The sequence below is a fragment of the Megalopta genalis genome, chromosome 1, assembly GCF_051020955.1.
Source record: "Megalopta genalis isolate 19385.01 chromosome 1, iyMegGena1_principal, whole genome shotgun sequence".
Taxonomy (NCBI): Eukaryota; Metazoa; Arthropoda; class Insecta; order Hymenoptera; family Halictidae; genus Megalopta; species Megalopta genalis.
In genome coordinates, this window is record NC_135013.1 from 46,505,924 (window position 1) to 46,527,607 (window position 21,684).

At 37.1% G+C, this 21,684-nt stretch overlaps 1 long non-coding RNA gene across 1 annotated transcript; it reads right to left on the reverse strand.

Moving 5' to 3' along the window:
* Positions 1 to 13,589: 13,589 nt before the first annotated feature.
* LOC117219902 (uncharacterized) lies at positions 13,590 to 14,658 on the reverse strand. The gene is made up of 3 exons (XR_004490124.2): positions 14,460 to 14,658; positions 14,250 to 14,383; positions 13,590 to 14,017 (listed from the first exon to the last, which is right to left on the reverse strand). It is a non-coding gene; the product is annotated as an uncharacterized LOC117219902 (long non-coding RNA).
* Positions 14,659 to 21,684: the final 7,026 nt, after the last annotated feature.

Sequence of the window (21,684 nt, forward strand, 5' to 3'; positions counted from 1 at the left end):
AAAATTCATGTTATTTAGTCCAGTTCTAAAAATGTTATTGCGTTTTGAAAAGTGTCTGAATATTAACGTGGGTCGCTGTATTTACATTCCTTAAAACGTGTGCGATTGGCACAGCAATCGACCTTGTTGTTTGTGGTACACGTTATTGAAACTTAAATCGTAGTACATGGGTTTAATTTATTTGATTTTCTAATACAGTTTCGAAAAAAATGCGACGATACTTCACATGTGTCTGCCATTTGTCCACACGGTTTGGTAGTCGCATGATATCACTTAACTTTAACTCCCATCAATTCTTACCTGTTGCAGCGTCGACATTCCCACTATTGGTCAATTGTCGCACATGCGTCGTATCCAAGCATGAGGTAGGACTCTAACAATGCTTTCCGTAGCCGTAATCTATAGTTTGGTAAAGGTTTATACAATTCTCGCAAAATAACGTAAATATTGTTATTATTTTCACTGTATACTATAGGACACTTTCTTCCGTACTTAATCAATAAACGATCATATTATCATACACACTTTAGTAGATTCTACATTGAATTCTATTGGATTGGCAACTAAGTAATTGCCGATTTGTTCAATGAAATAAAACATTTTTTTTTTTACTTGGTATGAAGTTTAACCTGTAATGTATTTTCCATTTTGTTCGATGACCTTTTGCCATCTCTCTGGCAACTTGAAAATACCACGCTCGTAGAAAGGCTGATTCTTTTTGGCCAAAAACTGAGTTAAGTGAGATTTTACAGCGTCATCATCATTGAAAGTTTTACCACGAAGGGAGTTATCCAGGGATCGAAATAAGTGGTAATCCGATGGTGCGAGATCAGGACTATATGAGCCGTTCAGTGCACACATCGCTTAACTCCATAAAAGAAAAAGTTGAGGAACGCGATGAAACGATGTACATTGTTTTTTAAAATTCCTGTTATAATATAGATTCACACATATAATGTAGAATGCATAAATACAGATATAGCTTTCATCTGACGCTGTATAAAATTAATAAGAAAGAATAGCCAGAAAATAATCGTCAGTAATGTTACAGCTTTTATGTGACTGGTGGAGTTAATCAATTTGGCAACTGAAAAAAAGTAGTAAAGTTAAATTCAGTCTTAAAATTTTTAAGTTTTTTATTACAGAAAAAGTTAGTTATTATATATTTTTATTACAGCTTTTGCATAAAAATGAATGTTGACAATTCTGTTATATTATATTATTTGTAATTAATTCATCAGAAATATTATAAATAATGTCTTCTTCATCAGCTGGATGTGAGGATTCGTCATTTCGTCATGTCTCTCCATTTTTCCCTTGTCACAGTTCTGCCTTTAGGATATAATAAAGGCTGATATATATTTTTCAAACTTTGCGGTCTACCTGATACAGATTTTCTTAAATTAATGGCTTTAAATTCTGTATCTTCATTATAATCACATTTGAATTGTATGAGATGGGGTTTGGACCTTTCTAACTTTATCCAGCGTATTTTAAGCCAATTTACTGGAAAGCCTGTGACGGTTACTTTTCTGTTAATGATTGATTGTTCTAAAGGTTTTGTTGGAAAAAAATCTTGGTGGGTCATTTGGATTAGATGAAATGGAGCTTTCTTTTTACATGTTTTGATTATATTGTACCAATCATCTGGTGAAAAAATGTTTTGATTTTTTTTCGCACGTGACTCAATAATGGCAAAATCTGAGTCATTATGCAAAAGCTGTGCCCACTTACCAAAAATTTCATTTCAATTGACTCAGCTCTTATTTCCGTACTCTGAACAAGTTTCAATAAACTTAAGACAGTTTTAATATTTCTGTTTTGCCCGGTACACGAATCCGAATATGTTATTATTTTTTCAAAGTTTGTAGCGTAAGTCTTTATGTACTTTATTAGACAAGATGAAATTTCTTGAGACCCACGAGATCCTTCAGTTTCTGGCCAAACAAACATGTGGCTTATATTTTTACTGAATACATGACATCCGATATTATAAACATATAAATTACGCTTATAATAAGCTACGGATGTGGTCAGCTTGGGAAAGGCCAAAGCTTTTTCCAAGTCGAAAGAAAATGCGAAAACTTTTTCTGATGTTGCCATTCGGTCGGCAGCCATTTGACTGCGAGCCCGTTTAGCCTCTTCTAAGTGAGTTTCCTTTTCAATTTCTGCCATCTTCTTTCCCTCACCGTCTGAGGATTGAATTTTTATTTGCAAAGCATCACAATTTTGACACGTATCCTTTGATGGTTGTTTAAAATGTAATTTAAATTTTGTAGAGAACACATTATAGTAATACTTTTCTTTCACTGGTACTACATTTTCCTTTTCATATTCTGTGACGTATAGTTCATACATCTTCTTAATATTTAAGTCAGGATCTAAATATTGTCGTCTTGGATTATGAGCTCTAGTGTAGTGACTACGGTAGGCTGGAAATAACTTTATATGTTTTATAACACTTGTGTCATCTATTTTATTGCTTGCTCACCTGATAAGTGTCTCTAAAATATTTTTTGCAAACGGGAATATCACGTGTGTCTTTTCGAAAGTAATATGTAAAAGAATGTGATCTTTGTTCTTTAGTTTCATTCGTGGGGCGCCTTCTTTTTATTTCGTTGGCTTTAATACAACCTCTTAAGAAAATATTTTGGTCAAGCTGACTATGTAAACTATAAAATGCCTTCATGGCAGTCTCTCTCTCATTCGAAAAAATTTTTTGGTTGCACTTTTGACGGCATCTGCATTTTATATCGACAAATGTTTTTGCAGGTATTAAATTTCCTTCCCTATTCCTATATGCCAATATTCCTATATTCCTATATTCTGTTATGCTTTTGTAAATTTCGTGTCCATTTATCAGGATTACAACTTCTTTTCCTCTCAATCAATGTGTTTGTTGCGAAATTTGTACTGTTGCAATCAGATGAATCCGAGGTAAACGATAAACGTCTTCTTGAACCACACTTTCTGTTAATAAATCATATTGAAGAACCATCACTCTGTTTTCGTCATCCACGTTGTTATTAGTCTCACTCATCTTGGTTATAACGGTATAATATTTATTTCTTTAAAAACAATCTGGGAGTAATGATGAAAAGACCAAGAAAATATGTAGGCCGTGCAATAATGGTGAAGTATACAGTAACATTCAGCGTGCGAGATCACTGTTATACTAACTACCGTTTGCGTTGCGCTTTTTTTTAATCTGTTTGTCGATGCGATTTTATTACCAATATTATTGAGAGGGGGGAAAGCATCTTCGGCTGTTTAAAACAAAGCGTTGATGCATGACAATAAAGCAACGATTACATTAGGGTATGGAGTTAATCAAAATGACTTCTGAAATAAATTACTTATTTTTCAATGGCCAAAAAAATGTTGCCGTTTAATGGTGTTAATTTTTATTATTCAGGGAAGTTATTATAAATATAAAAAGTTATGACTATAGCAAGTGCTTTGACACATAAATTTAAGATTTTTCAAAAAGTGGAGTTAATCGATGTGTGCACTGAACGGCTCATATGGTGGGTGTAGCATCAATTCCCAACCAATATCCATCAATTTTTGCCGAGTGAACAAAGACGTGTGCGGCCTAGCATTGTCCTGGTGGAAAATGACACCTTTATGATTGACCAATTCTGGTCGGTTTTCCTTGACCGCTGCATTCAATTTGTCCAGTTGCTAACATTCACAGATAATAAAAAATAACATAATAATAATAATAATAATTTTATATAACATTTACGGATATCATAAAAATGGGAGTGGGAGACATCTATAACTGAAATCGGCAATTACTTAGTTGCCAACCCAATATGTATCTATATCGATATCTGCATTAAACTCTATAATATATTCAATTCTAAGTTGAATTCTACATTCGATACTATATTGAACTCTACATTGAATTTTAGATTAAATTCTAGACTGAGTTTTATACGTTTCATTCTACATTAAATTCTATATTTAAATCTACGTTTATTTCTATATTCAATTCTATGGCAGAACTTGCGAGAGAATTACGGAAAACCATTCATAGATCACACGGCACAAACTAAAACAATATTCTTTACAACGTCCATCTACTGACTATAAAATAATGCATACATATACTTTTATATAAAAATTCATGACGTTTCTAAACTGTATATTTTATTGTTACAAAGTTAACAATCAACTTAATCCTATTTTTACAACACGATAAAATTATAGCCTTTAGTACATCAACGATTTCAACGTAATTGTAAACTCGCATAGATTCCAATTAATACTAAACTTATGTAGGATTAAAAGCGACTGATATATGTTATCCTATTTTAAGAATGATAAGATCGAACATATTTGGATCTTGTATACTTTGTATCATAATGTATATATAGACGAATAAAAAAAATATACTTGATCATTTTCCACGAAACGGTCTTCGTAAAATATAAAGTGGTAGGTTTAATATTAATATTTAGACAGCGAATCATCGTGCAAATTCAATTTTTCACAGTTTATTTTGTCGAAATAAAGAAAGGGAAAATCAATTCCGTTTGCTCGGATACTTTTTATAGCAAAAGTAGAAGAAACGTAGTATAAATTTAATATTAACTTAATTTGTTTTTATAAATGCCTAAGAAATTATTTCAAAGCATATCGATCTTTCAGTATACATATGCAAAAGAAACAATATTATTCTACGAAAGATCGAATAAATTAAAAATCTAAAAATCCATAGAAAACTTAAACATTCTCAAATGAATTATTATCGAGAGACAGAATTTTCCTCGTTAATTCATAAGCGGTGTCGGCACTCAAAACCGAAATCGCAAGATCGTGTACAGAGCAGTCGCGCGGGAAATTTTGAACGTGCCGCATCAGTGAAATCGATTCATGCGTGTTCGCGAGCCACGAAATTTCGGAATCGAAAGTGGAGAAGCAGTTGGTAAAAAGGAGTGACAGCGTAGCCGCGACCAAAATGTAGGGAGGAGTTGGAATAAACAATCGTGGACCGAGTACGTCGATCGTCGAGCGTCGACTGGCCGCGAGCCCGACGACCACGCAATACGTAGCGCAGTATAGAGAGGACGACTGGAGCCTGTCTGCTTAGCGCTCACCCCTCCGTGGCTGTCTGTTGCCTAAGGGCGGCCTCGTCCGGCGCGAATTCGCGGCGACACGGCAGCGGCATCGGCGCGCCAGTAACGTGGCGACGCGGATCTTGACGCCATTCCGCGGGACTTGTGTGCGTCCTCTGTCCGTGCGATCCGCGCGCGTGCACGTGTGCGCGCGTTTAGTGGCTACTGGCTACGTAGCCCCTTGGCTCGACCCGTTTCCATGCGACGCGTACGTGTGCCCCACGGACTCTGTCGGTTTGCCGCGCCGCGGCCGCGTCGCGTCGCGACGTGCCGGTGCACCAGAACGGGTGCCGGCCGGCTAACCGAAAGAGAAAGAACGACAACGGGGTGGAGACGTATGTAGTGTGTGTACGTTCATGCATGGCCAACGAGGAGAATACGCCCCGAATGGTACACACCAAGGTGCTTGACCGAGTCAAGCCGAACGACTAACCGTATACTCGGGGACTTTTCTTGCTACCCGCTCGCAGATAAACAATTCCATTTATGCTATGCTGCCCCCTCCACCCCACCTCCCGGTCGCGACCAATCCCGTCCCATCCTGTCCAGGCCGCGCCGAATCCACGATCTTTCCCCGTCGATGTAAACCACGGTATAATCGACGGTCGTCATTGCCGTAAACACGCCGAGTTCCCTCTAACCTCTACCGAACTGTTTATGCCGCTCGAAAGATTCGGACCGATTACGAATTCGCATATCGATCGAGGTACGTATACCGGTCACGCTGTCCTTCGAATTTCAAATCGAATGGGAGAATTTACCAAATACGATGCGAATTACGACAATTTCATGTACTCGTACGCGGTGTCGCCGACTGTAACAGATTTTTGCGTACGTCCACGGATTTTCAAATTTGTTTGCGGATTTTTGGTTCACCGCGTCCTTTGTTATTCCGACCACCTTTCGAAACGCAATAGCTTTTTTAAAACTGGTTCGATTGACATGATTCTTTTCTGAAAGTGTCAAAGAGACCAGTTTACGATACAGTGACCGGCATACTTTTTTTGTGATTCTGCTATTGCATAAAATGACAACAAAAGATAAGAAACGCTCGTTCCTTGACTTTTTTTATCTGAACGTGGAACGAAAATTTAAATAACGCGTTTGTTACGTCACGGTAACTTACAGTTACACGCAAAATTGATCGTACACCTTTTAAAACGCAATAACTTTTTTAAAGCTGGAACAAGTGTCTTGAATTTTTTTTTAGACGATAACGGGCTAGTCTATGATAACGAAAGTGCTATTTTTTGAATTTTACTATTACTTGGAACGACAAAAAAGAGAGCAAAAAAAACTCTCGTTCTTTAACTTCTTTATCTGAGCCTCTAACGAAAATTTAAAATGTGTCAATATATGGAAACTGAAAATTTCATTGAAATCAATTGACGCATTGGCAAGCTACAACCACTCAAAGATGGAAAAATGTCTTGTTTTCGGTTGAAATTCGTGAAAAATTGCGATTTTCATAACAACATCCATCAGTTTCGATGAAATTTTCAATATTATTATATATTTACCTAGGTCTGCGAAACGCATTTTTTAAATTTTAGATCCAGATTCAGATAAGAAAGTTACAAAACACGGGATTTTATCTTTTGTTGTCATTTTATGCAATAGCAGAATTAAAAAAAAAACGATTCACGTCAATTAGACTAGTTTGAAAAAAATTATTGCGTTTTAAAGGGTGGTTGAATACTTTTTGTCAGGGGTAGAATATTTATACAGGGTGTCACAAAATTATTGTACAAGCGAGAAAATTTATTATTATTATTAACGAAAAATACGGACCAATCGGAAAGCGAGTGCAGCCGGCGCTCCGCCCTTGTGGCCAATGCCGCGTTGCGCGGTCCATCTGAGGCAGCGACAGTGATCTCGACGGCGGGGCGTCAGCCGTACACGATCTCTCATTAGTCCGTGTTTTTCATTAATAACTCGTAACCAAAGCCGCGGATTGAATTTTCACTAAAGAAAAAGTTACTTCAAATTACCTTAGGAACCCCCCATTTCTCGCTTGTATAATAATTTTGGGACACCCCCAATGCATAATATAAAACAATGAAACACATGTATACACATGTATACATATAATTACATAAATTCCAGTCATTTGTTCCAATTTTGAAACAGTTGTCCCGTCTTAAAATGTGTCTCAATATTCTTGGAAGTGTCCCAAAAATGTGTCGCAATCCGGAAATGGGAGGTTCCTAAGGTCATTTAAAGTAACTTTTTCCTTTATAAAAATTTTCTCCGACGCACCGTTAACGAGTTATTAACGAAAAACAGTGACCAATGAGAGGCGTGCTCAGCTGGCGCGAGGCGACCGAGCCAATGAGCGGAACTGGGCTTCGTGCGCTGGTTGGCTGGGCCGCCTCGCGTCAGCCGTACTCGATTCTTATTGGTCACTGTTTTTCGTTAATAACTTGTTAATGGTGCCTCGGAGAAAATTTTTGTAAAGGAAGAAGTTATTTCAAATGATCCGAGGAACCCGTCATTTCCGGATTGCGAGACATTTTTAGGACAGCCTGTACAATCACTTCCAAGAATATTGAGACACATTTTAAGACGGGACAACTGTTTCAAAATTGGAACAAACGACTGGAATTTTGTTTAGACGATAGAAAGACCAGTCTGTTAGACAATGGCTAGTAATTGTTTTAAAAAATTGAGAGTGTTTGAGATGATACGAAAATTAAAAAATTATATGTTTCAAACATTTTTATGTAATCCTATAAAATGATAATTCAATAAACGCGTTTTGTAGGTCATGATTATGCGCGTACCGAAAATTGTATTGACATCGATTGATGTATCGTTATTGGCTCGGATAAAGGTGTGTTGAAAGAATATCATTTTCTAATTTTTGTTGTCATCCCAACAAGTCGCAGACTACACTACTTGGTCCAATTTGAATTTGGTTCAAAAATTTCGAATCAAATGAAACGAGTAATTCCGAAGGTCGTTCGAAGAGATTTTTTTCTTAGCAAAAGTGTCCTTACGCGGCTTTTTTTACGAGTTATTAACGAAAGACAGGGGCCAATCGGAGAACGAATACGGTTGACGCCTCGTTGTCGCGGCCAACGTCGTGTCGTCGGTCAGTGTTTCTCATTTATAATTCGTTGAGAACGCGATCTCTCATTGGTTACTGTTTTTCGTTAATAACTTATAAACGAAGCTGCCAATTGCATTTTCGTTAAGGAAAAAGTTGCTTCAAATGACCTCAGGAATCACCTCTTTCCGGCTATTAACATAATTTTGGGACACCCAGCAGTTACCAGTACAATGTGATTTAATGTGTTTGCGTTTATGTTGTACGACCCATAAAAGTGATAACGAGGGGAGCATATTAACAACAGAAGCAAAATAATTGAAAAATGTTTTGGAAGAATTTTTCAATGTAATTCATTTATTGTGATCTTAAATGACCTTCATTTATATGTCCTCGTATTCGTCTTGAAAGGCTCTATTAGAACGTGAATAAAAAATTAGATCGATCGATTTAAAAAAACAAGTTTGACCTTCATATGTCCTCCACGCCTCCACCAACAAAATCAAAAACCCTCGAAATCAAACAACTTTTGTCTGACACTTTTTATTCTATTGTCACAAACGAGCGAGTTATTTTGGTGTCTCTTTGTGGAAAGTAAAAACGTTCTGACCCGGTTGCAAAAAATAGGAGAGACTCAAAAGTTGCATTCTTTCTTTAATCATTTTATCTTTCTTCGAAGCTACGGATACTCGTTCTCGCAATAACCATTCGCGTCTTTGGTAACCCATTGACTAGGTACACTTTCTCGTACACAAAATTGATTTTGATGCAAAAATATCGGATCCCCATGAATATAGTTTATTTCGCCACGAGCGAATTGATTCATCGTTGAGGAAACTCGAGCGTGTTTTGACGGTGATTCGGACCATGGAGTCGCCGAGCCTTCGGTTTCCCAACGATAACTCATTTTTTTGGCGGCCAGAAACGGCGCTCGCGTATACGTGTGTACGTGTATACGTAAGCGCGTAGAGACGCTCCCTCTCGGTACCCATGTTTTAACCCACGCCAGCGCCTAGCCCCGCACATCCGCGAAAAGTAGAACCGACCATTGGGGCGGAAGATGACTACGACGGCTCCAGCTTGGGGCGCCAAGTGTTTTGATGCTTGTTACGCGAAGGGGAACTTGATAAACAACGAGTTGGAGAACGAAGCCGGACCTGGACCGTCACAATCACCTTCCACCCACACTTAAAACCGACATCCGACCGACCGACCGACCGGCTACTATTGTGTCATTACAAGCGAATTGATATCCCGATGCTATAACGTCCCTTCTTTTTCTTTGTGCCGTCGTATCGGCAGGAGAACGCTCGTAAAATGAAATCGCGAACTCACATTGATTGTCCCGCGACAAATTGAAAGCGACGGTATCGTCGCAAACGCAATAATCTGACAAATCGGAAAATATGAAACGCGCGTTGCCGGAGACACCGCGGAGAAAATTTCACGAAGAGACCGTGATCCAAGGAGTCACAAGAAATTTTTTACCTCGAGCAAATCCTGTCCGTCCGAGTCGCATGTTCCACGTATTTACTTTTCTCAAAATATTGGATCTCCGCAGGCACGAATTTCATTACAAAACCGTAACGCAAACCGATTACTGCGTTGCTCTGGAATGTTAGGTTTCCGAGATATTGGGTTGGCAACTAAGTAATTGCCGATTTCAGTTATAGATGTCTCTCACTCCCATTTTTATGATATCCGTAAATGTTATATTATAAAATTATTATTATTATTATTATTATTATTATTATTATGTTATTTTTTATTATCCGTGAATGTTAGCAACTGGACAAATTGAATGCAGCGGTCAAAGAAAACCGACCAGAATTGGTCAATCGTAAAGGTGTCATTTTCCACCAGGACAATGCTAGGCCGCACACGTCTTTGTTCACTCGGCAAAAATTGATGGATATTGGTTGGGAATTGATGCTACACCCACCATATAGCCCTGATCTCGCATCATCGGATTACCACTTATTTCGATCCCTGGATAACTCTCTTCGTGGTAAAACTTTCAATGATGATGATGCTGTAAAATCTCACTTAACTTAGTTTTTGGCCGAAAAGGATCAGCCTTTCTACGAGCGTGGAATTTTAAAGTTGCCAGAGAGATGGCAAAAGGTCATTGAACAAAATGGAAAATACATTACAGATTAAACTTCATACCAAGTAAAAAAAAATGTTTTATTTCATTGAACAAATCGGCAATTACTTAGTCATCAATCCAATATTTGTGCAACAGAGCTTCCTCCACGAATTTCTTGCGAGACTAACGCCACGTTTTCCTTAGGATAGCATAACCTTACATTTCTCCTTTTCTTTATATCGTTCGATATTTTTCTTTCTCCTTCCTTTAAACTTCTTCCTTTGCACTTTTCCCATTCTTCTTTTAAATGTGCACACACAGTTACAATTCCTAGAATCAAGATATTCTCACTGTAGCACTTTACAAATTAGGTGTAGGTACTCTACGATCGAGCGTGTTCGCGCCGGTTCGTCGAGAACTCCGCTGTCTAGGTTAAGGTACGTAGTTCAGTAAAGCACCGCAGTAATGTTCACGCATGCTAAAAAAACTATGCGACGAATACTGTGTTAGTAAATAATATTTGAAGATAGATGATACTGACAGTGTACGTCGATTTTTAACACGTTGAATGCCACGCCAGTTTTACAGAAATTGTCCGTGGCGCCACGATGAATTTTCTTTTATGTGATACATACAGGGTGTCCCAAAAATGTCCCGCAATCCGAAAGTAGGGGATTCCTGAGGTCATTTGAAGCAACTGTTTCCTTAGCGAAAATGCAATCCGCGGCTTCGTTTACGAGTTATTAACGAAAAGCAGTGACCAATCAGAGGCGAGATCATTTGGCGCGAGACGGCCGAGCCAATGTGCGGAACTGGGCTCCGCGCACTCGTTGGCTGGGCCGCCGCGCGCCAGCCGAGCTCGCCTCTTATTGGTCAGTGTTTTTCGTTAATAGCTCGTAAACGAAGCCTCGGAGAAAATTTTCGCAAAGGAAAAAGTTGCGGGACACTCTGTATAATGTTGAAATATTATCTGCAATAGATAAGTTACAGTGTATAACCATGTTTAACATGTTAATTGCGACAGGGTTCACTGTTTGAATTGACGATGGTAATAATACAAAATTTTAGATATTGACATTTGTTTTAAATTATATATATATATATATATATATATTTTGGCGCGCCGGTCACCGGTGGCCCCCATAGCGTCACCGCCAAGTTAAGTGCCGGTCGCCGGTGACCCCCGTGGCATTCAACGTATTAACAATGTAATGATTACTTTATTTAAAAATAACGCTAGAATGAACAGTCTATTATTAATTACCAAAATATAAATGCCTTTCGAATCTACGTTCACAGCTGCCGTTACGAGTATTTCATAAGACTGAACGTTTCCATAAGCTTGCAAACATCAAAAGTCGATAAATGCATTGAAACTGCGATTGCTGTTACTTGCATGTCATAAATTATCAATATTGAACGTATAACAAATTATGAGATTCATTTTTAGAAAATTACACACTACAAAATGTTAGATTTTATTACTTTTGTAAAATACCGCAAGTATTTGTGGCGTCCACGGTAATAACCACACTTGCCCTAGTGCAGTGCACGGTGGAAATATGATAAATGGATTGTGATATTCGGTGTTCTGGTACTAACAGATGTTGGTCCGTGTTTCGACAACAAGAAAGCAAATAATATTAAAGATCGCTCGTATTTCGAACGATTAAAGCTCGTTGGATAATTTATAATGTTGCATACCGCTGTTACGGAATTAGATACGCTAATGATCCTTCTCGTCCCATTTCAGCCCATCGGTATCATTATCCGCGTTCCGCTCCTGCGGGCCGCCCAAAAGGATGACATTTAAATGCACATGTCCCGACCGAAATAGCGTTCGACTTTTAACGAAACGAGCCGACATACGTCCAGTATTTATCCACGGTGTTTACCGAGATCACGAACGCGAATGAAATTCGACAAAATTAGCTCCCGTCGAATCGAATTCGGAAAATCTATAAACGATTAAAGTTTCCAACATTTAAAATGTTCTATTACTTTCTTAACAAAGTGGAATGCATACACAGGGTAGGGTATTTGAAGCGTGACACCTGAACAACTCGCTCGTTTTTGACAATAGAGAAAAAAGTGTCAGACAAAAGTTGTTTTATTTCGAAGGGCACATTATATGATGTGAATAACTTTTTTATAGGTGGAGGCGTAGAGGACAGGTGATGGTCAAACTTGTTTTTCTAAATAGAATGATCTAATTTTTTACTCATGTTCCGATGAAACCTTTCCAGACATATAAGTGAGTGTCATTTAAGGGCATAACATATGATCTGCAATGAAAAACAATTCTTCTAAAATAATTTTCAAATATCTTGCGTGTTTTGCTGTTGTTAATATGTTGCCCTTGTTATCACTTTTATATAATTATGTCAATACCTGGAAAGGGGTGAGTCCTGATGTCATTTGAAGTAACTTTTTCCTTAGCGAAAATGCAATCCGCGGCTTCGTTTACAAGTTATTAACAAAAAACAGAGACCAGTGAGAGGTCGCGTACGACTGACACCGCGCCCTCGCGACCACTGCCGCTGCGTCAGACGGTCAGCGCGACGCGGCATTGGCCGCAAGGACGGAGCGTCGGTCGCGCTCGCTCTCCAATTGGAGAGCGCAGCTGGCGCTAGGCGGCCGAGCCAATCAACAGAACTGGAATTTTTTGCATATTTGTTCGTTTCATTCACCAACATCATTTCCAATGTTATTCCTTAAGTTATGTAGCTCCGTCTTCTTGAAAATAAACATTGCTGATGTCGATTCCATTAATTAATAATCATTTTACTGTAACGTGCACCATTCGCTTTAACTGCATCTTCGTTCTTGTTTTCGAAAAAGAATGGACCGATTACGCCTTTCGACCAAAATCCACGCCAAATAGTAACTTTTTTGGATGAAGTGATTTTTCTTGAATAGTTCTTGAATTTTCATCTCCCCATATGCAACAATTTTGCTCATCGTCGTGTTGACCCAATGTGAAACGAGCTACATCACTGAAGACGATGTTGTGTGAAAATGATGCATCGATTGAACGATATTCCAACAACCGACCAGCGAAATTTCTACGTTGCAAATTGTCGCTTTCTTTAAATACTTGCGTAAATTGAATTTTGTGAGCGTGCAAATGCAAATCTTTATGCAAAATTCGCAACGAACTGCCATAAGAAATGATCAAGTTATGTCAAGTCATCAAATGAGCTGTTTTTGGTCTGCCCGACTATGGTTTATCGTGAATGGATCCAGTTTTATTAAATTTTTTAAACAAATTTTACGTAATTTACGATGTTAAAATTGTCTATCATTGTAGGTTAGAAAAACAAAAATGTGACAAGAACATACGTATATTTAAACATTGATATTCTCATTCAACATTCTAAAAGTACTTTTGAATAACCCTGTACATAAACAGTTCAGTACTTTATACCAACAAATTCTAGTTATTAATAATTAGTTATTAATCTATAAAATAATAATAATAATAAGAAATAATAATAAGTAATAATAATAATAATAATAATATAAGTAATAATAATGATAATAATAAATAATAATGATATCTAGTTATTAATTCTTGGTCCATAACGTCACTTTCCAAATTCGCCTAGAAAAAGGTGTCTGGCTTCCGGTAGGTAAATAGAACAATTGATAGAAGATAATTAGGTCCACGATGCCAAATCCAAAATTTTGGCCCGCATTCAATGACCAACTGCTTCAAAACATGTTTTCAAATGCGTTGCACGATTTTGACTGTGACTATTCAAAGAAGTGTTATTCGTATGAGTTATTTATATATATATAATTTATAATTAATATATATTATTTATATAATAATTATACATAATTATAATATTATATTATATATTATAATGGCATTAATCAATCAATTAATCAATTAGTGAATAATTAATTAATATTATTGTAATATATAATATAATATTATATGTTGTGTCATATATTATGTGACACATAGATATCTAGTACTAACCTATTAAATATTAATTTATTCCCTTGTCGTCGATATTTCAACTTTCGAATAAACGTGGACACACGATATAAATATAAACGTCCCTTTCCTTCCATGAGATCATTACAATTAATTTAGTTACAGCAGCGCTTGTTCTACGGAGCACAGTTTAAATAACAGGCGAAACGTGTCCACTCTAAATTTTGATTTCCTACCATAAAAGCAGCTTACCATGAAAACCGAGTGGTGTTTACCCACACGCAGAGAGATTTCTCATCAAAGGACCGATTGAAAATGTATCGGTTTTGGAAGCAAAGACCGCGGGGCAAGCCACAGCGGCACCACCGAGTTGCAACTAGCCCGGATTAATAATTATTCCAGGACAAAACACGACGCCATCGATGTATCCCGGATCGGGAATTTCAGCTGACAGTACCAAAGCGCAACTGAACGTGTGTTGGTGCACGGAGGATGGGTAAGGCTAGGGCGGGGCGCCCTCCGGCTTGGCGACCGATGAGCAATGTCCCACCCCCGCCGTGACGGTGCCACGATGCCAACAGAAGAAGTATTCTTGCATTGGTCCGACGTCGTGGCCGTCGTCGGCGTCGTCGGCGTCGTCGTCGGCGTCGTCGGCGTCGTCGTCTTCGCCGTGTCGTCGGTCGCCAGTGGCGGCGACGGTGTCGGCGACGCTCCACGGTTGGCGTCGAGGTTAGCGCCGGCCGGTCGCTGGAATCGGCGCCCGGCTGTCTCTTTCTCCCTTTTCGTCTCACTCCACGTTCCGTCGTCCGTCTGCACGGGAGAGCGGCCGTCGTTACGTCGTCCGTTCGACGGCGACGACATGGCTCTGCTCCCTGTCGCCGACGCCATCCGTCGCTCCGCACCGCTCCGCTCTGTTCCTGCGCCACCCTTCCCCTTTTTTTCGACGCCGCCATGTCGATATATTCGACGACGATGTGTTTAGATAATGAAACTCCATTCGCCCCAAAAAATTTCCAGTCCGATTGTCGCTCGATCTCCTCCGCCCCCACGGTTTTCTCGATGCTCAAAACATTTGGCTCCTGTCCATTGACACGTAACACCCGCGGCGCGTTAAACGCGCATTCAACTCACTGTTACAGGTGAACGATGACGCCATCCCTTTTGCAACGCATAGGCTGCTGCCGGTAAAAATACAAAAGTAATAAAAATCTAACATTTTATAGTGTGTAACCTTCTAAAAATTAATCTCATAATTTTTTATATCTTTAATATTGATAATTTATGGCATACAAGTAACAGCAATCGCAGTTTTAAGTAATCCATCGACTTCTGATATTTGGAAGCTTAAGGAAACGTTGAGACTTGAGAAATAATCGTAACGACAGCTGTGAACGCTGATTCCACAGACATTTATATTTGGCTAATTAATAATAAACTATTCATTCCAGCATTATGTTTAGATAAAGTAATCGTTACTTTCATAAAACAATCGACGTACACTGTCATTATCTCATCTTATCTCATCCTCAAATATTATTTACTAACGCAATATTCGTCGCATAGTTTTTTACCATGCGTGAACATCACTGCGGCGCTTTACCGAACTGCATATCTAAATCTATACAGCGCAGTTCTAGACGAGCCGGCGCGAACACGCTCGATCGTAGAGTACCTATACCTAATTTGCAGAATGCTATAGTAAGAATATCTTGATCCTAAGAATTGTAGCTTTAATTCTAATTTAAATGAAAATGGGACAAGAGAGAGTGCCATGAAAGAAGTCAAAAGAAAGAGAACGCAAAAAAAACAAGCGATATAAAGAAAAGGAGGAATATAAGGTTATGCTGCACTAAGGGAACGTAGCGTTAGCGTTGCAAGAAATTCGTGGAAAAAACTCTGTTGCAGAAATATCTCGGAAATATAACATTCCAGAGTAACGCATTAATCGGAACATCCATAGTATTCGACACATAGTAATCGGATCGTCCGCAGTATTTCACTTGCAGTAATAGATAAATAACCGCGGTAATATATGCACACGTATGGTTTCTTTACGTTACGCTTTTTAACGAAAATTTGTGCTTTCAGAGATCCAATATTTTAAGAAAACTAAATATTCGAGTTAAAGGATAATAGATATATAATATATTGATTATTTATTGTTAAATCAGCTTTGCAAATCATTCGTTGAATTCTGTTCGGACACGGAATTATTTAAATTAAAATATCATTTACGGACTTCGTTCATCTTCACATAAAAATTTTATATGGTACACATGAGGTGTCATGCATACCAGAAAATTAAAACGGCTGTCGCGGTTAAACTACATATTATTTCGGGCCCGAAAAATTTGTAAATATTCTTCAGACGTTCTAAAGTAAAGGTGAACAGCGTTTTTCTTAAAAATATCACTTTTACGTAGTAAAAAGAATCCAGAAAGTTCACGCTTCGTGACTTGTTCAATATTTCGAACGCGGCTCGAGTCCGTCCCGACCTTCTGTCAAAGCCTCGTGCTGCGGGCTCTCGAACTTCGCGCCGTTATCTCTCATTGGTCAGTGTTTTTCGTTAATAATTCGTAAACAAAGTCGCAGATTGCATTTTCGCAAAGGAAAAAGTTACTTCAAATGACCTCAGCTACCCCTCATTTTCGGCTGTTAAAATAATTGTGGAACACCCTGTATACCTCATGTTGTCAATTTATTGGCATAAAAGGTCTTATTTTCTCTGTCAAAATTCTCTCAAAATTTGATTGAGAAATCGCGGTAATACCTACACTTACCTTACACAGCGCGATTCTACTTGATCGACGCTTGGACGGGAGAGTCGGGTCCATTCGGACCCGGAGATTGAATATTTTTCTTTCTGAAAAATTGATAGGTCGTCTCACAAGTTTACGCTCGATCTCTTAATCTCGATTTAAATTTCGCGCACAGTAATTGCCTAAATATTGCCTAATAATTGCTTGTAATAAAAGATTGCTTGTCCCATACGTCATTCGATAGCTTTAGATTTCTCCTGCCGCGCGATCGTTTACTTATTTCCTGAACATATCTATCATGCTTTGCTGTACAATTACAGCAGAGTTTCTCCCAGAAATGTCAAATTTTTGGTTGCTGGGAATTGTACCTGTGCTGCAGATCTGGCCCTTTCGACGAAGTCGGTAGAGCGTGTGATACGGCATGCGACGCGGCTCCTTTGACACCGAATTCCCGGAAGACAACTCCCAATACTATAACATAACTTCGTTTAATTTCAACACTTTAAAACTGATTTTTTTTAACATATTGCTGATAGTTTCCCAATTAAAATGACATGATATATAAATATTGGACAAATATTTCTGATTAAAATAAAATCGAACACGATATAATCTCGATTACATTTATTTATTTAATATTTATTGTGAAAGATTATATTCTATATTGAATTGTTTTGCGGCGAATCATCCGTGGAATCGTGTAGTATCGTGGCCAACGGTGATGGTTTTCCTCTATTTCCTAATAACAAATACGAGTGTTAACAAAAAATTAATTTATAAATAATTCATATTCAAATTGGCTGTAAAATTTTACCATTGTATGAATACCTGCTTACCTATTCAATCTTCCTTGCACAAGAAAAATAATTTTAATTGTATTTATTGTATTGTAATAATTTAATTGTATGTATTGTATGCAAGATGATGATTGCATACAATATATCACAGCACAATACATCTTGCACTGTGAGATGTCACTTCCTCGATGGCCCTACGTAATTCATTGTTCACAATCCCATAAAAAATCTTTTAATGCGATTCTTCTTGAAATTCTTCCGTTTCTACTTCTGTTTCTTCATCTTCATTCCCTTTTTCTCCTTTGTCGCAGTTAAAAAAAAATTGCATAACATTTATTGCGCGCACAATTGGAAGAATCTAAGCAGTATATTAAAAAAATTTCATGTGTAAAAAATTAGAAATAAAACAGTTAATCGTTAATCGTTTCTTATTCTAAGGGAGACCGGGGCTATAAGTTCCGATTTTGAGAAAACATAAAAATCGACTAAGAAATAATGCAATTACTTTTTTCGTTCCTGACTAATGTATCGTTAAATTTATTCTACTTTAAGATTGTCAACTCAAAAATTTAATACATCGCAATATGTTTTTCATAAAAACTCGTTTTTTTGTGTTGTCAACTCAAGCGAAACTTCTTACCTCGTTGTGGGGCAAGTTGTTAACACTCTGGGCTAAATTTTGTTACTAAGAAATAAATCTTACTTTCTAATGAGATATTTCATTCTCCAATGAAATAAACCACAATTTTTATTAATAAAGCTTGTTCATTGACTTCGAATTAACAAAAATACATACAGTGACTCACATTAATATTCGAACATGATATTATTAGAAAAATTGTTGCTCCTTTTTAATGTTTATGATAGTATTATTGAATCAATTGAATCAATTTCTCATATAATAAAGCACTTCTTAAAGTAAGTAGAAACATAAATTTTGTTTATTTATACCACATGTTCTTGTGTATAATAAGCGATAAACAAGATTGTGACAAAATTTAACATCACAAAAATATTCGGACACATCTTAGATGCCAGAGTAATATACTGTACTACATTGACAACGCCGCTAACACACATTGTTTATAAACAAATTTTATAAACAAATAAAAATTCGTTGTGAGAACTCGGTACCACAGAAATTATTGGTGATATCAGACGCTTTACTTATGAAAATGGGATGAAGAGGAAGAAATACGTCTTTTGAAATCCGACAATTGGTTATTTATCACAAGGAAAAGGGGAAGTCATACAGAGATATAGCCAAATTATTAAATATAAGCAAGAGTAGTGTGTCAGATATTATACGTCGATATATTCGTGAGGATTGAATTGATTTAATTCCTCGGGAAGGTGGTCCAAAATTAATAGACTCTCGCGACCAACGCAAGATAATAAGAAAAATAACGAAAGATTCTGGACAAAATGCTACAAAATTAACGAAGGAGTTAATTGTAGAATCTGGGAAGAAGATACACCCGGACACAGTGCGACGGGTATTAAAAACTTAATACAACGAAAGAGTTCCTCGTAGAAAGCTACGTAAACGAAGCAAAGAATATTTTTACAAAGACAATTGGTGGTGGAATGATGTAATATTTTCGGATGAAAGCAAATTTAATCTTTACGGACCCGACAGTCGAAAAATGGTGTGGCGTTAAGTAAATACAGAATTAAACATTTCAAATTTAAGACCGACAGTGAAACACGGTGGTGGAAGTGTAATAGTGTGGAGTTGTATCTCGTCTGTAGGTGTAGGTGATCTAGTTTTTATCGATGGTATTATGGACAAAATGAAGTATTTAGACATTTTAAAAATAATTTAATTACAAGTGCTATAAATATGGGTATACGTAACAGTCCTAAGTTTTATCAGGACAATGATCCTAAACACAAGGCCAGAATTGTACAGGAATATTTATTAAACAATTGTCCGAAAGTACTGCATGCTGCTCCTCAATCGCCTGATTTAAATCCAATTGAAAATTTATGGGATCAATTGGACCGCAAAATTCGTACAACACCTACAAAGACAACAATAAAGATAAAACAACGTTTGTTAGACGAATGGAAACGGATTTCGTCGGATTATTTAAATAAAGTCATCTGTAACATGCCCAAGCGATTCCATGAAGTAATAAAACAAAAGGGTCAACCGACAAAATATTAATATTATGATAACATGATCAAAAAGATTTTCATTTTATATAAAATTAATGTAATTCATTCACTGTCCGAATATTTTTGCGACGTTAAATTTTGTCACGATCTTGTTCATCGCTTATTATACAAAATAACATGCGCAATAAATAAACAGAATTTATGTTTCTACTTACTATAAGAAATGCTTTAATATATGAGAAAACAATTGATTCAGTAATACTATCATAAACAATAAAAAGGAGCAATAATTTTTCTAATAATATCGTGTCTGAATATTAATGCGAGTCACTCTATATATTTTTGAAGGAAAAAATAGACTATCTTTGGCACAAACATTAATGTAGTAAATTGAAAATAATAATCTAATATTGTTACGGACGAATATATGATAGAGAATTTACTTTCTTTATACATTTGGTATTCCCTGAGCTGTGATTTAGAATATGCATCGCAACGCAACAGGAACTATTTGTACATTTTAGACAAGTAGTCCCAAGTAGCATGTGTGGCAATCTATGAAAATATTTTGTTTATATATTCAAGTATTCCAATGAATGCTATTACAACATGTTCTTAGATGTTATTTAATTTATAAGAACAGAATAATATTGACGTTATATAATTGAATTAGACAAAAAAATAGTAACTACGAAATATTTACTTTACTGATATGCGACTACTATTTGAGCCGTTTATTTTGAAAGTGGCATAAGTCACTTTGTTTTTAAGTCGATATATTTAAGGGTTTCCGGTTTAACACGTTTAAATATATGGATGCTTGTATGTGATATTTTTCTCAGTATAAATAATTTCGTATAAACATTAAAAAATCACCACTTTTCATTACGGTAAAGTGACTTATGCCACTTTCAAAATAAACGGCTCATTTTGTCTCAAACTATACAATTTGCTATCGCGTATGCTACTAAAATGGTTGACGGCATGGCGTAATCGGTCCACGCTTTCAAAACAATTAAAAGTATAACGTGATTCTTTTTTATTTGAAATATAGTACCATAGGAACAACTTACCCCCAAAACTTCTAAGCCTGGTCGGCCCTACAATGAACATATTTGTATTAATGTACACTTGCATGTTGGCCCCGACTGTTCGGAGTTTCGTTATTTCTCTCCCGCTCTCTCTCTCTCTCTCTCTCTCTCTCTCTCTCTCTCTCTCTCTCTCTCTATCTCTCACGAGGTGTCAACAACTATAAAAACGATCCGCGAGGCTCAAAGAATTACAACTTAGTGTCCTCAGATTTACCGTTTTCAATTCCGAACTCCGAACATTATAGGGAGAAATTACTGTGTATTCATAACATAGCGATTATTTTTTTGGGAAGCATGTAGCGTTTTCGTTAACAAGAATGAACGTTTACGATTTTTATGAAATCAGCGATTTACGTTTTGCATTTCCATAATGTATGACTCTGCTACTCGAAATGGTAACAAATAACACGCCGTTGAATTTGTCTCGGGAAACGCTAACAGGTTATACATAAGAAAATATACTGTTCCATTTGAAAAAATAACTCGACCTTGAAATCTCTGCCATCGCTACAGCCACACAAAAACTATTAAAATCGCGTAAACTGACCCTTCGAATCGAACAACTTTTGTAACAACATTTTTATTATAACCTCAATGGTTTCTGAGATATTTCACTGTTCTCGCGCGCGCTTAAACGTCACACCCTCATCGCATCCGACGATAGATGATCCAGAATGAAAAGTCAAAAGCGAGCCACATCATGTATCCA